Raw genomic sequence first — 22,624 nt, forward strand, 5'->3', positions numbered from 1 at the left:
ATGCCGGCTCTTTTCAGTCGCTTGTAATCATAATACCACCACAAGGATACCCCAAGGCAAGACACTAAGACACTGATAACAAAAAGTTGTGTGTACTAGAGATACGGTAAACTCTTGGAATCTGTCTGCTTACAGAGGTTCTTACAATGTTTAGAAAACCTGAGTTTTTACCAATTTTCTACTATACCCAGCCCAGAGGAAAAATGATGTGTAACCATTCGTCTGCACACCTTCCTACATAATGATGTACAATTTGGGGGAAACCCCAGAAAAATATTAAGGAAACTTTAGCAGATTCTACCAACTTACCACCGTGACAAAAACAGTATAGAATATTTAAAAATAAATCCTGGTATTATAGAAAACTGAGTGTGATAACTTCCACTTTCTTAGTGTGTGAACTAAATGAGGAACATGTAGGTTAATGGTCTCATGATGGTATTATTCTATACAGGAACTTAGAAACTTCCTTGTGGAGGAAAGCCTGGAATGTGCTATATCTTGTGATATCCTACATGATTCACTCACAAAACAAATTTGCCAATAAGAAATTGCTATTGACACACTCAACAATTGGGTGTGAACAGAAGGTGATTGAAAACTGTGAAGTCTATGGTATAAACAAAACCTAAATGCTATACTGCCTTTAATTTCCCTCAATATTACACAACCCCCCCTCCTCCTCCACTCCCCCCCCTCCCCCTCCTCCCTGTAAATGAATCGCTGGTCCCCATACTGTGTGTCAATATGTATAATCCTCTATTAGAAAACAGATCAAAGTCCCATAACATATAAAATATTATCTAAGAGAAAACAATAAAATCATCAAACTCACAACTTATCGGCTTGAACTGGGATGACAGTTAACTTTCCCTGAGAGTTGGTTGTAACACTGATATATACATACATGTACTAGCTTTCACTGTATGAAAATAATGTGTAACTTGTAATCATACAGGCTGGACCAATTTTTCCATGAAGGAAGCATACTTCCTGTTACAGTCATCAAATGGTGGGGGTGTGACCATTACCAAGTAACCAATCCTCATGATCCTTACACACACACCAAACGACCTTTGACATGTGACATCACACAGACGTCAGCCAGCTTGCCAATAGACATTTAAACTGATTAGCATGAACATAAACACATGCTGGTACACACGTCATGCAATGTCAGTAGTGAGAACGGTACATTCAGATAGGAAGTCACATGGTCAAGGCTAATTCTACCAAGTTAAAACTAACTACTAGACCAGAAAATCTATTTACATAACAGCAGGTGAAGATTTTTTTCCAGGTAGTGACCATTCAAAGTCAACAACTTTATCCGTCTTTGTTCCAGGATGAGGTTTTCCTCCATATAAAGTGATATATTGAATTCTAAACACAATACACCAACAACCACTATGCGTAGGACTGAAGATTTCGCTGAAGACGTTACAAGTTAAGTTATAAGTCAAACACAGTTTTTTGTACTTTCCATTCATCTTTAGAACGCACGACACAGACACTGCATCCCTGTTAAGCCCCTGTCCCTCCCACACTGTGTTTTCTCAACTAAAATAGACAATATAGGGTCAGTCACCTCATCATAAACACACCACGATTGCATCATCAGAACTATCTAATCAGTTGTTATACAATGGAAACTTTGATACTTTGTTTCTGCTCTTAAATCAATTTTGTTACACTGTTTCACTTGTTGATCTTCCTTATATAAATAACAGTCACACAAACATACATGTTTACATCGTAAAAACGTTCACTTTGATACAAGAAGATTTAGTCTACTTTATGGGTCAAAAGTTCCAAACTCTCAACTTTTTTCTCTTTTTTTTCCCCTGTGTTTCGAGAGTCCTGTGACATAATATCTTCTCGTATCAAAGCTTTTTGATTTCACCCTTTTATGACAATTATAACAATATATAACAATTATAGCCAACTAGAGAAAAGAAAGGGACAATTATTCCGATTCATACATGTACATATAAGGTATTATGTTTTATAAGGAACTGAATTTGGTGACAACAATACATCATCTAACTAAATAAATACACAATGGAAAGAAGACCTGTCTAATATTTAAATTAATTAAATTAAAACCGAAAGTGACTCATCAATAGCAAAATAACTGTCTTGTTGTCACAACACCCACACATTAAGATAAACACATGTCAGCGTGACACTCAATTGTAACAAGAACACTGCGTGATTGAAAAAAACGACATTGTGTGGGATGTAGTTTTGATCACGAAGCTGAAGTACTTAATTGGTTATACCTTTGGGCTATATTGGCCGTTTTTTTTGTCCATGAACAAATCAGCAAAATTTCTAACAAACTAATCTAATTTCAGGGTCAAATAGTCACCCAAAAAAGGACACCATGTGGGCATTAACAAACCTTGCTGACTATGTGTATGTGTCAAATTCAATCTTGCATCAAAATAACATCTATTAATACACAAGAACAAGTCAACTAACGACAATACAACCCAATCATTTCATATTTCCATGTTATATATATATAGGATCACCAAGAACAACGACAGTTGACTGTTATACATAAATTTAATAACCGACAGACGTAATAAGTAAATAAGTAATAGAAATAACAGAGTTCTTTTAATTTGACAACATCAGTTTGGAAAGAAATAATGGATATATACAAACTACTAATATTTTCAGAACAATCTTTCACAAGAATGTGTGTATGAAAACAGAATATAACAACAAACAAATACATTTTTTTCATTTTTGGCTGGCGTGACTTACTCATACCTACAGGAATGTTAAAGCATATATAAATATAACAGACAACAATATTCAAGGCTGCCATGTTAATATTAATAATTATTACTATAAATAGACCAAATACAAATTCTTGCACACAAGGGTAATTTTCACTCTTAAATGCTAATTACTAATTACGTAGGTGGTATTTGATAGGAGGTAGATCAGGACAGTTATAGTACGTGATCAACAAGTGGTTCAGTAAACGTGACCCTCATACTAATACCATAATACTATTCTATAGTGACTAAAACATTCACAAACTTAGGTAGCTATGAAACTGTCAACAGCTGTAACCAAAATATGTATCACATTGCCGATATTATGGGCTAACTAAGCCACAGAGATTTCCTGAACTGTATTATCACGGAAATAAATGCTTCTATGTATTATTTTTTTACCTTTTTTCACCACTTTTTTGAGATGTCAGATCGGCTTACACCTACATGGTATTGTACATCATGATTGCTAAGTGAACTCTGATGACCCCCACAAGATTGAAAGACTTTTTTTTACATTACTTCAACCAAACAATAACACATTTTGGTGAAATTATTATTCAACTGAAACGATGGATTATTTGTACAACAGAGAAGGCAGGTGAAGGTGTAATTTCTGAGAACAGAACATATTTGCTCATAAAGGAACAGAGGTCCAATGAACAGCCTGTAGCAAACTAAATATCATCACCAACACAAACAACTTAGTCTCTGATTTATGACACTCTAGCTATCTCCTGTCATGTAGTGAGTTGTTACTTTGAACTAAGAAACTCATTCATGGGTGACGACTCCCCCCCCCCCCCCACCTTCCCGTCCAACAAGAAAAACACTCACTCACATGTGATGTGTAAACTGATAAATTATTCAATAACAATTTACTGTATTATACTAACTCCACCCCTTCCAAGATGGATTTTTCAGAGGAAAGCATAACTCATCCAGTGAGTCAGAATTGAAAGAACTACAAAGCATGATACAGGTATAGTTCAATTTACATCTTCTGAAGTAACTAAGCAATAAAATAGGATTGCTTTTATTCTCGAAACATCCGTATCTCGCCAAAGTGAACTTAAGGACACCTCAAGGCTACAAACTTTAAGACTCCCTTTCAAAAATCTTATGGTTGCCAGCGAACTTATCAAACAGAAATTGCTCACAATACAGATGCAAACAATCAAGAGTCTATTTTTCTCAGGGTTGAACAAGAAGTGGCGGGACTAGTCAACACACAGCGTTGTTCTGGGTGTCTGTCGGTCATTTCAACAACCTAGGCACAAACACACCTAGGCCAAGTAAACAAAGCCTCAGTTGTTGTCCAAAGGTTTCAATGGGCTTCAATTTATACACCACTCTTTCAGACCTGTTGAGTCGCCTTTCACAGAGCCCCTATTCATAACCAAATACTCCAAACAAGTCTTTTCAAACACTCACTGAATGGAGGGACCACTGACAAAAAGTGAGACATCAATGCGGGTCCCAAAATCAGACTCAAATACAGACACGGGACATCGAAAAATTATAAAACTAAACTGTCAAACGATCGCATCAAAGTTTTGGTATCGTTAGAATAGTGCAGAAGCTGAAACACTAGTCAGGACACAATACATTTAGAACCCTAGATCAGTAGGCCGTGCAGGAATTACAAGTACACACTTACCAACAAACTGTACACACACAACCCTGTATTTTTCAAGTCAGTTAATCTGACAGTGGATCAATATATCTTTCTGTATACAGTGTATAGCATGCCAAGAAACTGTCGATAAGTTTTTTAGGAATCTAGAAATCTGAAAACATCACAAAAGTTATCTGTTAAATACAGTGTACAAAGTTGAAAACTCTGCTGATTTTGTCTAAATATAAACCATTTATCAAGTAATCATCTTGTTCTGTTAAATACAACATCTCTTTCACACTTTGAACTCAACAAAGCATTTCAAAATAACTGCAACTCCCTACCTGGATTCCTTTGAATATTGATTATGGAAATGCAGTTCACACCGATGATTTATATCCAATTTTTGACAGAGTTGTAGTATTTTACTTCAACTCATGACTGCAAGGCAAGGGAAACCGTTGCTGCTCTACAACACCGGGGTCAAACTATAATACCTCACTACACAGGTTGAATTTTAACAGACTTCAATGGCTGGTAAATTTGAATAACAATATCAGATAAATACAATTGGCACATACCATTTCAAGTCAGAGGGGGCATAAAAGAGAGGGACCAACATTAGTTACAGGGCCCTCCATCTGCGGATGGATGGTCTATTGGGAAATGGATATACTGAGATATTGGATTTCAACTTCACTATCATTTAGAAATAAAATGAATCTTCAAAAACCATAATTTTACAAATTCAAATCAGAAAAATGTGACACTGACAAGTCCAAAATAGGAATGATTTTTTGCAAATTTTTTTTTTGTACCTGACATTCTGGTGTCACTGTGTCAGTCAAAATTGTGTAGTGACATGACATAGAAGCCCCTCAAACTTTGTTTAAAATACAAAAATTCAACAGTTATTGCAATACCAATATACAATTACTATTTCTCAAGTCAAGATGAACCGTAGCATGGATGAACTTACACAACAAACAGGACCTGTTGGAGAGTTCACATTACAACATAGACTTTTCGTGTAGGGTCTATGATTACAATCACCATAACAAAACTACAGAAACTACAGTATAGTAACCACCCTACATTACTGTACAAGGTAACATATTGATGAGGGTTTGACCTCACGACATCACCAATGTTATTTTAGTGTTGATAAGTAGGTAAAAATCTAACTAAGTTCCCCAGGTGTTTTTCACAAATGATGGTGCAAGGTACAAAAATATATCTATGCAAGTTTTACCAAATTTCCAACCACTATTAATGCAAGGGTTTACAATTACAACTACGGAAAAAATGCTGATCCCAAGTCCCTCTTTGCATTGGGATGGTGATGGCAATAGGAGTGTGCTGGAGTTTGTTTGTCTGTCTCTTCTCTCTTTCTCTGTGTCTGTCTGTCTCTGTATCTTTTTCTCTCTGTCATGTGTCTCTATATGTGTGTGTGTGTGTGTCTGTGTGTCTGTGTGTAGGAGGCAGAAGGTAGGAGTAGGGTGTGGTGCATCCCATACCTGAACAGCACAGCGCGGAGACCTTCCCCCACTGCCTATAAATCACTATGGCTGCTGTGTCATTATAACTTATCCTTTGAATTGTCAATCAAACTACAGAAACTGAGATTACATATCTGAATACTTTTGTCAAACAAGCATACAGTGAAAACAATGCAAAACAAACATTACATGACAAATTTATGTTAGACAATAGCTCCTAATTGTGACTTTTTGTGTACACACATAAAGACAACGTAATTGATTTATACATCAATTGTCCATAGACAACCAAAACCATGTTACTATTTATACCTGATAAATTCTTGTTTCATATCGACATGATCCGATCCCCGAAACCGTGACTCGGTACCAAAATCATCGCGATATACTACAAACCCACTATCAAAACCGACATTTCCGTAACTCTATCAAGTATGAGCATAATAATAATAATAATAATAATAATGTTGGTTTCTTATATAGCGCTTTCCCACTCCGTGCTCAAAGCGCTTTACAATTATTACCCCTGGCTCGGATCAGAACAGCACAACGGCCCTTTTAGTCTTCCTCAACTCCCCGGGGAGCATACAATCCATTGCAGCCATTTAAGCGCATAGGATTAAAGCCTTCACATTGCAACCTACATCCTACCAGGTCCCCAGTTATACAGCTGGGTTGACTGAGGCACAGTCGTGGTTCAAATCTTGCCCAAGGACTTTAGCCACTCAGAAACAAACAGCAGGCAGCGACAGGGCTCGAACCTGCAACCTGTAGATTCCAAGCCGGTCACGCTAACCATTCACCCATCATGACTCCAGCATCATATCAAGTTTCTGTATACTATGGTCAGAAAGTTGATTGCTTCAATAAAAAGTTGGGAAAAATTTATATTTGCCTTTAGATAAAAGTTTGGATCACTTCAGGGTATTGTGTTTACAAGTTATTAGTGCCTGGATGAATTAATGAAATTTGAACAGGTTCATCATATCACAAACAATGGTTTACTTCCCTGCTTTGATTCATCTGGTTTTTATTTCATCTCGTACTTTAATGAATATCAATAACAAACAAGTGATGTTTGAAATCTGAGACATCAAATGCCAGTGAAATGATCTTGCAAATCAAAACCAACAACTCTGTGTTGCGTTTAACAACCCAGTTCAGATTAGAATTAAAGTCGAGTTGTGAAAAGCAGTTATCTGGCAAAGTCATAGAAAAAGTTGGTCTTGAACAAAATAATAATCCCATGTAATCTTTATGGCTCCACTGGTAAGATAACACTAATGTTAAAACCTGGGATTGAATCTTGGGCCTTTAAAGGCCTGATTCAGATTAGGATTAGAATCTAGGTGTGAAAAACAGTTGTATGTCAGAGCTGTAGAAAAAGTTGGGTCTTGAACAAAAGAAGGATTCTAAGTAATCTTTTGGCTCCACTGAGAACATACCAATAGTACGAGAACCTGGGGTTCAAACCTCGGCATTTAAAACTAAACTCTGCCAACTGCGATTGCTCCATTCGTGGTGAAAGCTCAAAAAACATATGTTTAGGGATTCTAAAACATTGTAAACTGCTCATCAAGATTATGGAATTGTTGCTCTGCGGCCAAGTTATTTACTACACATTCTCCATCAAATCAACTAGGTCAAACTTGTTCAGAGCCTTGAAACTGTAAACTGTAAACGAGGAAACAAGACTCTACTTGCTCCATCTTGTACTTTTCGTGGTACTTTGAACATTTTATCAATTCACACTGCCACATAATTCACGAAACCACTTCAAAAATAACCAATTACAGTTACTCATTAACCCTGTAAAGAGTTTATAATTTTTGCCATCTCTACAATAGTCAGTAAAATTTTCTCACAGGTCAGTCAAGTTCAAAATAAATAAACCTGTTACAACATCTTCCAGTTTGTGAATGTTATGTCAACACGAACACCTGGGAAAAATCAAAGTGAGTTGAATCTCTGCCAATATTTTGTCAGTGTTCCTTTGAAAAATAAATGACAAACAAACAAACAAATAACCTATCAGATCACAATTTCACAATGACACTGCAACAATCTTCACAAACAGAACAATGTTTCAAGCATTTGGATTTCAGACACATTGCTCTTGTCTCTGTGTTATGTAATTCAAAATTTCTAACTATAAATAATACAACACTCAAAAACATGTTCCCAGTGTGGATAAAATCTAACATTCCATTGGTTGCCCTGGTAATAATGTTATCGCAATATTGAACTACATATTTTAGTATCTAGATTGGCATTAATGTCAGTTGATAAACTGGCCCTCAAGTACATTTATTGGTTCACTTGATACATAAAGAGGGCTGGGACTTGCTAATTACTTAAGATTAATTGCAAAGTCCAGACAACACAGAGATTGTGGCATTGTTTGCATTAGTGCTATTCAGATAGTTTGGCTGTATTTGACTTTGTGTTACCTGTGCAAACAGCGACAAGCTACACCTGAGTTGGAACTAACTCATTTCCGATGTGACTGACAACTCAGAAATCTCCCGCCATCAGAATATAAACTCCTTGGTAAGATGTTGACCGATAAGGAACGCAATACACAGACATTCAAGATAAATTATCTACAATTGCTAATAAGTCTGATTATTTACCAATAACACTGACAATGGAACTACTTAGCGTTGTTGTTGTTGTTGCTGTTGTTGCTGTTGTTGTTGTTGTTGTTGTTGTTGTTGTTGTTGTTGTTGTTGTTATCTGTGCAAGCCTACTGCAATCAACTGCATTTATGTTACTCTTCATGAGAACGTGCCTTGGTATACCTTGTTTTTAAAGAGCAAAACAGCATTTTGTCATCTTTTATCACCATTATTTCATACAGCAGACACTGTTTACGTCAAGTCAAAACAGAACTGCAATGTTCTTACAGATACTACTCCAATGCTGTTGTTGTTCTAACAATAATATCTAAAATTTGTTATGATCAGGACTCTGTGGCCAAAAAGGTTATTCTTTGACTCTAATGTACACAGTAGCAGTCACATGGTTATATTAAAGTACACACTATCTGCACACCACTCCTTATTTACTTCTATCAGTGTTTTTGCCTTTCCCTTCTTTCAAAACAATACACCATTGTTTTTTGTTATTTGACTTCATATCTGCATTTTACTGACACAAATAAGTTTATATTTTTCAGTTACATTAACTTTTCAATCCTATGTCTTTGTTCATTGTTCACTGTTTTTGTCTGCAACTTATTTTTACCCAATGTTTTTTTTTTTTCTTTTTTCCATGCCCTTTGTCACTTGTTGCCATTAGTCAGGCCTGTTCATTCAAATCAGAGACTAGATAATTATTACTTGCTTACAACGACAGAGAGATATATGTCCTGGTCTTGGATCATCTCTACGTGTTGTGGTGTCACTGAGAAGACACCATGAAAGAGACAAACAAAAAAAGAGATTCGCAAAACTACAATCTATTGATTTGGACCGGTGCCATCTATCTGACACCACTAGAGAGGTCATAAGGTCGTGGTGTTGTAAACGGAGAATTTGTTTTGGTATAACACCATAACATAAACTCACACCAGCATGACTTATTTCTCTCATGTTGCAAATACAATTATAGGACATAGATTACTTAGAAACTCTTTTGCATGAAAATTAACGACTGAAAATTCTACCGGATTTTAAAGAATGGGAGACAAGAATAACAAGTGTCGTACTTGTTATGGAAGTCACGCATAACAACACCTGTATGTAACAGTAATATACACTGCACTTAAATTCCGACATAATTTTCATTTATGTATAACATTTCATACTCTGAGACTTACTCACGAATGCATTGTTACGAATGGATGACAAAATTAACAATTCCTACGCTATTTTCAATAATGGATTTGGCAATATGCCAACATTGTCCAGTTCTTAATTGTTCCATACAAATTTATGGTCACGTAAAAGTAAAATTCATTTCATCTTGACACTTATTTACTGCCAATATAAAAATAACATAATGAAATTTTCAACTTTGTTTTGTGTTTTCCAGTGTTCCGTTCTTATGATAGTTGGACTGAAGGTTCTGTTCAGTTTTAAAGTCTTGCAATACATTGATCAGTGTTTTTGTTATACAGGTAGGTAGGTGATAAATTTGACCTGAGTACCCCCAGCCATTGGGTACTTCTCCAACAAAAAGACTAAACATAGAGGAAAGTGTGTAATTTTACTGTATTTCTCTTTTTTTTGAGCTGAAGGGTTCCCAAAAAGCAGCATAACAATCGATACGTGAGAAAATGACAATTTTTGTTTTTGTTTTGTTTTGTTTTGATCTCCATTACTCTTAGCTAATAGCTTTTCTGTAAACTGCAAAATGCAAAAAAATTCGAACCAAAACAACAAATTCCATGAGTATCTTCAGCACAAGTTGTGTGAATCTCGGACTCTCAATATTCCACTTCACAAAAGATCTGACTTGGATTATTTCATCGTCACCCTGCATCTGAGAACTGACAAAGACTCTGTGCATCACCATAACATCGCCAATTACATTTGCACCAAAACCAAACATACAACTGGTGCAACCACTGAGGACATACAGTAACTACTAAAAGAAACTTGTGCATGGAAGCATAAAAAATAACATCCCCATAAATCCTTATTACAACCTACTACTTAGCAGCAGCTCAACATTAAACTGTCGTTGAAGTGGGCACCAAAAAAGGTTTCCAAAAGCTCTGACTTTGTTCTATAAACTTCTTTTTAGGAGAAGAAAATTTGTAAAACTTTAAAAACGTTATTTTCTCTGTTATAATTCTTACCAAATCTTTGACTTTAGTCGTGTAGTCTGTATGAAAATGCACAACAAACACATCTCAATAAGAAAATTCATCAAAGATGTGCATACAATGAATGCTGTCCTGAAAGAACTGATTACAATACCTGAAAGTTAAGGTCAAGGTCAAGGTCAAGGACACAAACCTTCTGTTATGGTATCCCAGCGTGAGGTCACTCAACACAATACAAAAGTGGCCTGCTCTTTTCCACACACCTTGCCTTCATACAAAGACACGTCCAAGGAAATACTGCTTCACACGTTTTCCTTAATATTATAGGCAGTGTATATGCAGCACCACTGTGTACCAAAATGCAACAATGCGCAACATTTGTAACAACCCTGGCCTGGCATGATTGCATAAAACTGGAGCTTGTCAATCTTCATCAAGATAATGGAACTTTAAAAACGCTGAATAAGATCCTGGAATGAATACACCTTGGCAGTCACGGGGTCTCCGAGGAGAACTGACAAGCTAACAGATCAAATTTCTCTGCTGTTTTCTTTTGTGCCTGGTACTACACTAACAGAATGCATGATAGTGGAAAAGATTCCGTGACTTCTGTGTCACTGTCTGGTATGAGAAAAGCAGTATGTCAGATAGTGGAAAAGATTCTATGACTAGTTTCTTGCAAATCATCAGACAGAAAAAGTCCAAAAAGCTGTGTATTTGTGATAAACTGGAACCCAACACTATCTAGAATTGACCAAAACTAATTTAAACTACAGGTTATAGAGTGGAACAAGTCTTATTTTAATAGGAACCAAATGGTTCTACCAGTAATTAATCAGGTCTTCACACACAGTAGTTTGTAGTTTGTACAATATACACCATGATGCTCTCTGAGAGGGGTGCAATAAAGTGCCCTAACATGGCACAATGAGATGATGTATGTTCACAGGCCAATTTTTGCTATGTGCCAGTTCTCAACAACAACATTTCTGCCAACCTTTTAAACTTTTGTGGTTTTTGACTGTCTCTTTCTTTTAGTTTTTTCACCAATATTTCAACATGAAATACTGTTTGCTTGTCAAAAAGTCACTTATTTTCCTCAAGAATGGGTTTGTTCAGACTTTACATGTAGCTATCTGGTGCGATGACAATCTTGTTTGAGCCAGCTAGCCAAATCTCTGGGCTATACTGTAGCATACTACATTAATTTTACTTCTACTTTTGTATACAACTTTGAATTCAGTTACGGGAAAAACACAGCAAAGTTACAGCTAGTATGATGAAAACTCATCTGTGAAAATTTTCAGTTCATGAATTTAACTTTGTATTGCACCAAAATTTTGAAAATTTAAAAAAAAATTTTAAAATTTTGGTGCAATGCGAAGTAAATTCAAGAACTTAAAGTCACAGCTGTTGTTGTAGCTAAGATAACTGTATCATTTTGTGTCTAAGACTCAAAAGAGGAAAGACCAAACTATGATCTTGTGACAAGCAAAGAAATTCCCTTTCAGAGTTTTATTTTATTAACTGGTCTTTTCATAACGCTAACACTATCAATATTGTATATATCTTTTCTAATGTCTTACCTCTCACCTTGAACACATTGACCAGATAATATAACTTTGTGAACAGCATTTATAACTGTACAAGAATGCTGTTTTTACGAGCCCAGACACATATGGTTGCAGTCTTACTATTTCTAGCTATCTAAACCGACTATAGAAGGGCACCGTGATAAGTTTCTTAGTTATATTTTTACATAAATGTACAACTGTACAAAATGTATGATGTTTAGGATGGGATAAACTTGACCCAGTTAAGGGTGCTCACTTCAAATTCATGTGTTAACAAAATTCAACTCCCTTGCTTGTGCCATGTTTGGCAAATACCTGGCGAGCAACTTTTGTGATGGCACCCCTAATGTAAAAGTTAATATTTGGACTAGCATCACTTATTTGCTCAAACATCCAAGTGGACATTACACCTCATTGGTGTACTTGTTAGCTTCATTTTCTCCATGAAAAGGACTCGGGAGAGATTGACTGGAACAAAACTAACACAAGTGCATTTTTGTTTATTTTGTTGGTTTAAAGAAATCGCTGTTTGCTTCAGTTATTTAATGCTGAAGAAGCAATTCAATTTCACTACCTTGACAAAACCACACCACCTATCACCTATCGCTGTCGTAATGGCACAAAAAATGACTAATAACACATTTTTTGTTTGATTTGCTTAAGTATTATCACTACAATTTCAATGCATCTAATGAACTGAGGACGTCAACAAATAGTAAATAGCCATAGACAAACTATACTCAACGTTAATCACACAGTGTAAACAAAATGAGAATCTGTAAAGTCCTTCTATTTATGCAGTCCCATTTTTAGGTTTGAGAACATCTGAACCTAATCTGATAAAAAGATTCAAACTTTTTAGACAAACTTAGACTACTAGTATGCTACACCATCAAAGCACAACAATCTTGTTTTTCTAACCGCTCAATTTTTACCAAAATGTTTGAAAATTATCTCCCACTTTATGGAAATCAAAGACTATCCTAAAGTAAACCTTCGCTGCTAGCCAAAACAAGTACTTTATATGTTTTACTGATGGCAAGAAACAGGTCAATTGATTTCTTTGTACAAGGTCAAACGTTATGCACCATTTGGTATGAATGGACTGCGAACACACGAAACACGGGAACAACTTTGGAAGTTCCACTACATTCCTCTTCACCAGCCAGGAAGACTTGCAGAACATGCACCAGGCATAACAGGAAGTAATCCATCACGAGAGTTATTTTTGGCAGGAAAGTGTTGACCGAACAAAGACAGCTGGAAATATCCAAACACACTGTGTTGGCAAAAAACTAGAGCTGTCAACATTTTATGACAGACCCACCAACTGGTACTACAGGTGGAAAAGTTCACCTGCCAGCATAATACCACAAGTTTATCAATTCTTAAAATATACTGGCGGTTGTATTGATTCACTAAACGTCTTTTTTTTCGATTACATTTGCAGAGTTTCGTTTTAGTAACTGTGTTATCTGAGTTAAAGAAATAATTCATATTTAACATCCAACCTAAGAAATCAATAATATTATGACAGAGAATAACATACCATTGACTGTGTCCCTGGTGTAAAGTTGGCAAGCCTCATATAGACTTAGCTGTAATATGCAAATTAGTTTCCCATGATGCAACCCACATAATGACCATGGTGCATAAATTAAACTAAATCCAATCAGACTATATCTTTACAACCAAGACGCCAAGTCATAGTCAAACAAGTTTTCTTTTTGTTATTCAGGGGCACTTATACATACATGAATGTAGTTTTGATGCTTTCTTCAAAATCATTAATTTATGCTCATGAAACAAACTTTCACATAGTTGCAGTTGAAATTTATGAAGGACAAAGTACTATTACGATGTACCAGAGAATACAGCTGGAGGTTCCATTCATAAGAATTAAGTTTAAAAACCTACTACGTCTTTTTTTTCAATGTCTCTTTTTTGACCCAAAAAAAATAGACCTTTTGAAGCTAGCCAAGGGACTCGTTTTTTGCTTTGCTATTTCATGCTAAGCTTTGGATGGCTTGAGATATTAAGACCTTGACAAGTCTCTGGGCTATATTCTATCCTTCTCTACTCCCCAGTTCTTATATACCCAGCCAAGTTTTTTTCTTTCTCACAATACATCATCTCAAATTGGTGTTGACAATTTAGAGCACCTCCCAAGTTCCCACCACGATTTTCTGACAGGAGAAGTCCATCAAATTGGCTGGAAGTAATCCAAACATTAACTTAAAGACTGAAGGCACCTTTTCTTTGAGCAATGCTGGAAGGCCACTCCAGTAATAACCTCCTGTTTTCTTCTTCAGATTCCACAAGTAAAATGAAAACACTACTTTGCATCCTAAGGGGGGAGATTTTCCAGGTTGTTGGTTCCAAAGAATCTAACAATATTGATGACAGGTTCCTAGCATACACTTACTCTATTCTGAACCAAATTTCTGTTGACCTTTGACCTGAACATGTTGATGCTGTAAGGATATCTCTTTACCCAGAATTCCAAGCCAGTTTCCATGACTACATCAGAGTTTCCATGTATAAACATGACTCCAAAAGTTCTAAACAAAACTGTCAAGTTACAACAAATGGAGCAATTGGTGTGTAACATGCTTTTACGACAAACAAACAAAGATGGAAGGCAAAGGTGATTGTCTGAACTTGTTTCAAGGGCTGGAACATAATATATGACACTGGCACGTGTCCTAGCAAGGAACCTCTCGACATGATTTCTTGTGGTTTGATTGAATCTAGTTCCTCCTGGATTAGTTTTTGCATTGAATGGGCTTGCCTTGTGTCAAGCAAGCTCAGTTTTTTTTTCCGGTGTGATGGATTACTGCAAATTTTTTCAACAAGAAAACAAATATATGTATACTATTACTAGTAATATTAACTGAAAGAATCCAAAAAACATAAATATCAAATTCACGATTTTTTCCTGAATTGTCCACATCACATCATATTGCCATCATGAAGCTGTGACTTCACTGCATTAGTGTTGTGACAATAAACAAGAACAAATAAATGACATATATGTATGTATGACATTTCAAAACCAGCCCACCTCTTTCAGTTTCAAGTGTCATCATTTCACATGTACACTCATTACAAATCCACTGAAAACCTACACTTTGTATAAACACATATTAATATTAATCTCCTGGAAACATTACAATGCATTTTCAATCCACTTGGTAACACCTAATTTTATCAGTATTTCTTTGACCAAAATGACCAATCTGAAGTATCCCCCTCTAGGAATTCCCTACAAGGTAACGGAAATAGGACTAGCCGTGGGGCAAATACAGTCAGTTATACCAAGTAAAACAATGGTTACAGGCCTAATTCTCAGTTAGATTCAGAGGTTGAGGTCTCACCCTAAAGGGCTAGGCGTTACACGGAACGTGCAGCGAGACATGTTGAACACGTCAAATAACAAGTGTTTGTGTATAAACTTTACCAGTATCTCTGTCACATGAATGATATACAACACCTCAATGTACACCTCTAGCTGTGAGAGTATACACTCAGGTCACTATGTTTAAGAGTTTGACCACACCTCCTTCCCCTATTCTCTGAATTTCCACCCATGGTTTCCAAACTTGTAAACATTTTAGCGAAATATTCACCATCTTGAAGTTTTAATGTAGACAATAAATTTGAGAGAATGTGAAATGAAGTTAGCACAAAGTGGCGAGTGTGTTTATACCACATTTTATCACTGCTTACTTTTAGCCCTGAATTTCAAACATATATCTCAAGTAGCATATGTTAGTTAAAATGATTTATTGCCTATAAATATCATAGTACAGATGTGCTATTCTGTGATGCTTCATCTGAATGCTGGACAAACAGCAAAAGATGACCACAAAAACCATAAATATACCGTTCATCTTAAAATACACATTTTACATAAGAACCAGTCAAAATATTATCAGAATGGTTCTTTTTGGCTCAAAACAACACAGTAACATCAATCATGTTTTTACTTCGGGACATTGCTGTTATCTGTGGGTTCATCCCCAAACATAGTGACATTTTCAAATATCAAAGGTCATAGTTTATCTCCAAGGGTCAACACTGGAGGGTGCTATCACACTAGTATTGTTCTAGGTGAAAAGTTTCTCACGGAGAGGGGATTATCAGAAGCTTGACTGGAGGCTAGGTAGTCTTTATGTTCAGTCTGGTTCAAATAAGGCTTTTGATTGAGGGTTAACCTTACAGCACTGTTTACACATGACAAAACAAGAATATCATCGAGGACACAAGAAAGATTGTTTGTTTGTACAGAAAGTGTATCAGAAATATCACAAGTGAAATCTTGGAAGCTTATGCATGAACAAATGAAACAAATTTGTCAAAATTTTCAAAAACTTTCTAACATTCTTTGTAGCACATCTTAGTGAGTAAACACTTTTGAACTGAATAAAGTGAACAAATTAAGACTGAAATACCCTCCTCATCAACCCCCCCCCCTCCCCCCCACCTCCCCCACCCACCAATCATAACATCTGGACTCATTTGCATTAGGGTTATATTACACCTAAGAACACCTGAAAACTCTGCAACCTTGGAGGTGTTCAAGTCCTCTCTATATACAAGATATGACCTAAGTCAACAAAGTATTATATGTTTTGGCTTTAGAAGTACGACACCATTTTGACAACACTGTCACAACAGACATTTTTGAATTTTCAAATAACAGACATTTTGACTTCCAAAAGACTAACATTATTTCAATCTCATGTTTCTAGAAACTTATGATAATTTCTATCAAAAACAAACTTTCTATTTACTAACGGAAGCTCATTTATGGAACTCAGTCAACACAATATCATTACAAATGATATTTGGCTATTTTTAACTTTCTCTCTCTCTCTCCCTTCCTGTTCCTAAACCACAGAAAAGAACTTCATCATCCAACACCTGTGAGGAAATAACAAGGAATCGGAAGTTGGACATAATACCTGCTAAACATATAATCCATCTGAAAACACATATTTGCCAACGAAAAATAAACGTCACCACAAACAGTACATAATAGTAACTAGGTCTTTACAGGAGTCCAAGGCAAAGAAACCCACAGAGTAATTCATAAAAGTTTGGTCCAATTATAAAATTTTTGAATAGCGATATCTGTGCATGGCCTTCAATTCTTGTAGTATCACCATACAGTGTGTATCATATCACTGCACAAGGTCTGTCAACTACTTGAAGAGGAAACGTGACCTTCACACACCAATGACTCCACAGTTGAAGTGAAAACATTTCTATGGATCAATAAGTAAACGGCCAGTTATGGTTTTGTACTCCCCATTTTACAACGTACTTGGAGGTCAGAAGACAAATTACTGTACATTATTTCATTATCAGTAAATATTTACAAGGTGTGGTTGTTTATGACACAAACTCATTTTTACTGGCACTTACATTTTATTTTGTCTGTTCTAGGTGACTTGTATAAATGTATCTATTGATAAAACACAGTTCTATGGACAGGAGTTCATCCTTGTATCTCCTCCAGCCATTTAAGTGCTCATGCTTGCATGTACAATTCTACCATGACCTCTGAAGTTCAGAATCATATTATTTGTTATGGCTTCATAAAATTTTGTTCTGTTTTTGATGTTTGTTTTACACAGCATGTTATATCTATGTTTAAAATACGCTGTGTGACATAATCCATGTGTATGTTGATGTTGATTCAGCTCCCACCATTCCTGCTACTTCCTGCTACTTCTTTTCTCTGATCTTCTTGCTCTCTGATCTCTCTTCATTATCTCTAATCTGTCTCATCTGTCAGTCTCTCTCTCTCTCTCTCTCTCTCTCTCTCTCTCTCTCTCTCTCTCTCTCTCTCTCTCTCTCTCTCTCTCTCTCTCTCTCTCTCTCTCTCTCTCTCTCTCTCTCTCTCTCTCTCTCTCTCTCTCTCTCTCTCTCTCGCGCAATCAATCAATCAATCAATCAATCAATCAATCAATCAATCAACCAAATATGCAAACATATAAACAATTTGACAGTGTCCTTCAGATGTATCACATTGGTATCACTGTTGATACAACATTGACATGTACAAGTTCCACAAATTCAACAACTAATTTTGAAAGATACACAGGCACTATAGAACAGAGCAGTCAAAACACTTGACTGTGTACCAGATACATACAAACATTCACAAACCCCAACTACATGTATCCTTGAAAGTTTGACATTTGCAGACAAACATGACTAGTTTATCAACTTCATACTTCCATGTATCAAAAGTCCATATCATACCATGACACACTGAAATCAGTACTCACTTTTTGAAAACAAATAACTTGATGCTCAAAAACTGTGCACACTGCAACTTCCGAACTATGAAAACTTCAAACTCTTCCAAAGTATAATATTCTGAACTACTACTGCTCAGAGAGATGCTGCAAATACAGGCCTCCCTTTGTCTTCATACAATAAATATTATCTTCTACGCACAATCTGCAAATAAACAAGAAATGAAATAAACTGGTGAGTAAAGTTGGTCTAAAATGATTTTAAAAGATATACATATTTTCTCAATTTCAAGACAACTTGTATCTTTCTAACAACAGTGTGGCATAGCATGGATACCCAGCAACATCTATAGTGCAAAATTAAGGTTTAATTCCAATACATTATATAGATTTGCTTAGTCTGGTATGATGATTCTTTCTCTAGAGTGAAAAGCAATGAATACATATTGGTTATAAAGTAAAATAACTCAAATTGATCTACGTACTGAGACAATGTACATCATCTCCTTGCATACTGGAAGTTTGGTGAACTGACTCAAGGACAAACATGAAGGACCCTCTCACTTCATTAACCCTACTACATTCAGACAAGTTTGCTTCCCAGCAGGACCAATATCCTAGAAACCCACAGCTGATTAAAAACTACTGAGATAGTATTAACCTCTGACAAATGGCGTGTTAACATAACCATGGCAACATGGCAGACACCAAGGAAACAACCCCGAAAGGTCAAACGCAAACAAAATCAAAAGAAATATGAGAATGGATTCTCACATGAACAGATTGTGTTGGTACTTCAGTGATGTCATAACAACTGATTGCAGACATTGTGCTTTGATCTTTGTAGTTTGACAAATCTCAGCTGATTTTCCATCATTTGTACGAGATGCCGATGCCTGCCAGTTACCAAAGTCTTGTATATCACTCAGACATTAGTAGGATCTGATCAATGACTTAACTGTTAGCACATCAATGAACACATTCTTCGCTTCAAAACGTGTCAAAACTACCCATTATGTGATTAATCCCAGTTGAGGAATATTTCTGGTTTTTTAAAATAAATACCACATTCAACTGAAAACACATACTTGAGAATTATACGACATGAAGTCTGCACGTCTCTGTACAACCATACATTCATGATTCAAAGTGTACAGTGAATGCAAGGAACATTACAGACCAGAGCAAATATTATATTTGGAAATTTGTATACAAATATACAACATTTTGCTCACAGCTTTGCACATCTGTTTCAATGACAAACACTTTACTTGCAATCTGAATGTATAACTATACATACACATGGATCTACACACAAAAAAAACCATGCAGTTAGGTACTACTTGTAGTTCTATACAAATCTACAAATACAAACATTTGTTTTACTCGCTGTTCTCCAAATCCCTATTTATTCTGAAAAAGGTTATAGCTTACACATCAGCAAACAACTCTACTGTTACAGAAAACACATCAGAAGTCACAGAACAGAACATCTGCTCCTACCACCACTACAAGATGTAACTCATGAAAAAGTAAAATTTTCAGATAGTAGAAATCTGAATATTTCATACATGTATGTGAACAAAAACATTCCCATCCCCTTATGTCATTACAAAGATCTAAAACCATATCAAAATAATCACAACAAATCTCTAACTTTATTACACCCTACCAGTGTGCTCTCTAATGATAGCCAAATTTTGTAGTTGTGAGTCAAAATGAGAAAAACTCACATTTCTTGTGAGTCACCACATAGTAAGAGTTAGGGGAACACCAAATTTTGGTGCATTGCATAGAAATTGTGTGCACCAGTAGCGCGTCAAATTGGTTTAGAGGGCACACTGGGCCCTACTCAGCACACATATTGGAGAATAATCACATATTCTTTCAATTTCAAATTTCCTCACATAACACCAGGAAAATGGAAAGTGCACATACACAAGAAATGCTTCTGTTAAATACATCTTCATACTTTGAATATCTGAACTCAACGATGGCAATACCACATTTCCACTGATGGTTATTATAATGACTAACATACGTGTATTTTCCTTTTTACAAGATTAACTCAAAAGTGTTGACAGCTTCTTGAATCCATCAATTTTTACGACTCCTAAATGAAATTATATCAACAAACTGAGGAAGCCATTGCGGTTACTCACACAGGAAACGCATGACCAATGAACTCTAGAGGGCTCACTTCATTACACATTTATTTTTCTTGATGATAACTCTGTGGAACAGTTTATTAGTTTTCTGTGAAGTAGAATTAATCAATGAAAACAAGTCTTGACCCTAAAGGTCACTTTCATCATGTTCTCCTCACGCCAACTGCTGTGTGTGCCAAAGTATCAACAAATGCTTCATGCCCAACTGGGTACCACAATCAAAACGTCACAACAAATAATCATGTACAGGCTTAACACAAGACAAAAAATATTTTGAATTAAAAGATGAAATTTATGAATTGGTATGCTATTTCTTTCAAACCATTAAGAACATGCTACATAACTGTACACCTACACAGACAGAAAAATGGCTATGTGCAATACTGAGAGGTTCAACATAGGTTGACAGTATATAGTATCTAGGTAAAATATTACGGCTGCATCGAGATAAAGAGTTTATTTCACTGCATACATGTAGACTGGCCAGACCGGTACGTGTGCCCCGCTGTGACCCAACATCCTGCGAAGAGTAATCCCAAAGCAGGAATATAGTTGGCACAGTGCCAAGTTGTAGTAATATCGCCCCCACCACCGGTATTAGTGGTTTCATACACTCTAACCAGTAATGACGCACGGAAGTGTATCATTTACGTAATTTTTTGAATCAACTGCATAAAAAAATTCATATTTGAGTTCAATGACTGACTTGCATTCATACCATAGCAGTTTGTATCCACAAAATTCTCAACAACTGGCAAGAACATCATTATTCATCGTGGGCAATAAACTCATGTTGCCTATTAATAATGCTACAGGGATTAGTTCATGTAAGCTCCGAGTAAAATAAAATATTGTCGAATGTCTGTTGTCTTACTTCTAATAAATGTGAAGGCTTACTTTTTTGATATTAATCAATCATGTTCTAAAATCATATTACACAGGAGAATAGTTTGAATAAATTGTGTAAAGGGAATAATTAATGATTTTTTTTATTACATAAATGACATTTTTTCAGACAGATGTTTAGAACAGTTTCAGTGAACTCATCTCAATGGACGCTCTGGAATACATAGCATAGTATAGCTCACATCAAACTGTTTTTATACTATTTCTATGATTCTAGATTCTATTACGTATCAAAAATATTTCACCTACGGAAAGATTTCACAAAACACTTGAAATATTTCCAACATAATCTGATACTGTACACGTGTATGCAGTTGAATATAACATGGCGTTTGATAAAGGGCAGTATGGATTTCACTGTCGGGCTATTAGAGACAATATTTGGAACAGGAAAGTCAATTTCTGACTAATACTAGAATGTTCAAAACACTACTGCCCGGACTTAGGGCAGTTAATAACATGTATGTATTTATAGCTAGAACAGGATGGATTTCTAGAACCAATGTTTGAAACAAGACAGTAAAGGGTGGTACATGTATAGGCAATGGGCGGGAGTAACAAACCCCCACCCATTCTCTTCCCCACCCCACCTGCACCGCACCCCACCCCGACCCCAAACATGCATTACAGTTTAACATTATATAACAGAACAGCGTACATTAGGTGACAGAAGGACATGGCAGAGCAGAATGTAACAAATCAGTATCTGGTGAACCATAAACTTGGCTAATTGTCATTTCAAAGTGACACATACCAATGAACTGAAACCTAGAACTCTTGTCGATATGCACATGGCATTCAAAATTTCCTCCAAATATAGAACAGATATGATATGATACACTCGGAGTAACAGATATGACTTCCTTGAGGTCACACAATACACTGAAAGAAGACACTGTCAAGAAATTGTTAGCAATAACAGATCATGACAACTGACCTGATGTCACTTATATAAGCTAGACAATTAAATGACTCATAAGTATCAAGTGTCATTTTATTTTCATTAGAAATACTGAGATAAGAAATC

General features: G+C 35.9%; 1 protein-coding gene across 15 annotated transcripts in view; it reads right to left on the reverse strand.

Annotated features, from left to right (window-relative positions):
* The window catches only part of LOC144443207 (semaphorin-1A-like), a 94,782-nt gene that overhangs the window by 25,958 nt on the left and 46,200 nt on the right, over positions 1 to 22,624 (reverse strand). For 11 of the 15 annotated variants that reach the window (XR_013481674.1, XM_078132616.1, XM_078132615.1 and 8 more), the window contains exon 1: positions 836 to 990. The gene's annotated coding sequence lies outside the window, so the exon portion shown is untranslated. Of the gene's footprint in view, positions 1 to 835; positions 991 to 4,754; positions 4,853 to 18,553; positions 18,729 to 22,624 lie in introns of those variants that run through there. The other 4 variants (XM_078132603.1, XM_078132604.1, XM_078132605.1 and 1 more) reach the window with 3 other exon arrangements.

This window comes from Glandiceps talaboti, chromosome 12 (assembly GCF_964340395.1).
Source record: "Glandiceps talaboti chromosome 12, keGlaTala1.1, whole genome shotgun sequence".
In the NCBI taxonomy this organism is placed as follows: domain Eukaryota; kingdom Metazoa; phylum Hemichordata; class Enteropneusta; family Spengelidae; genus Glandiceps; species Glandiceps talaboti.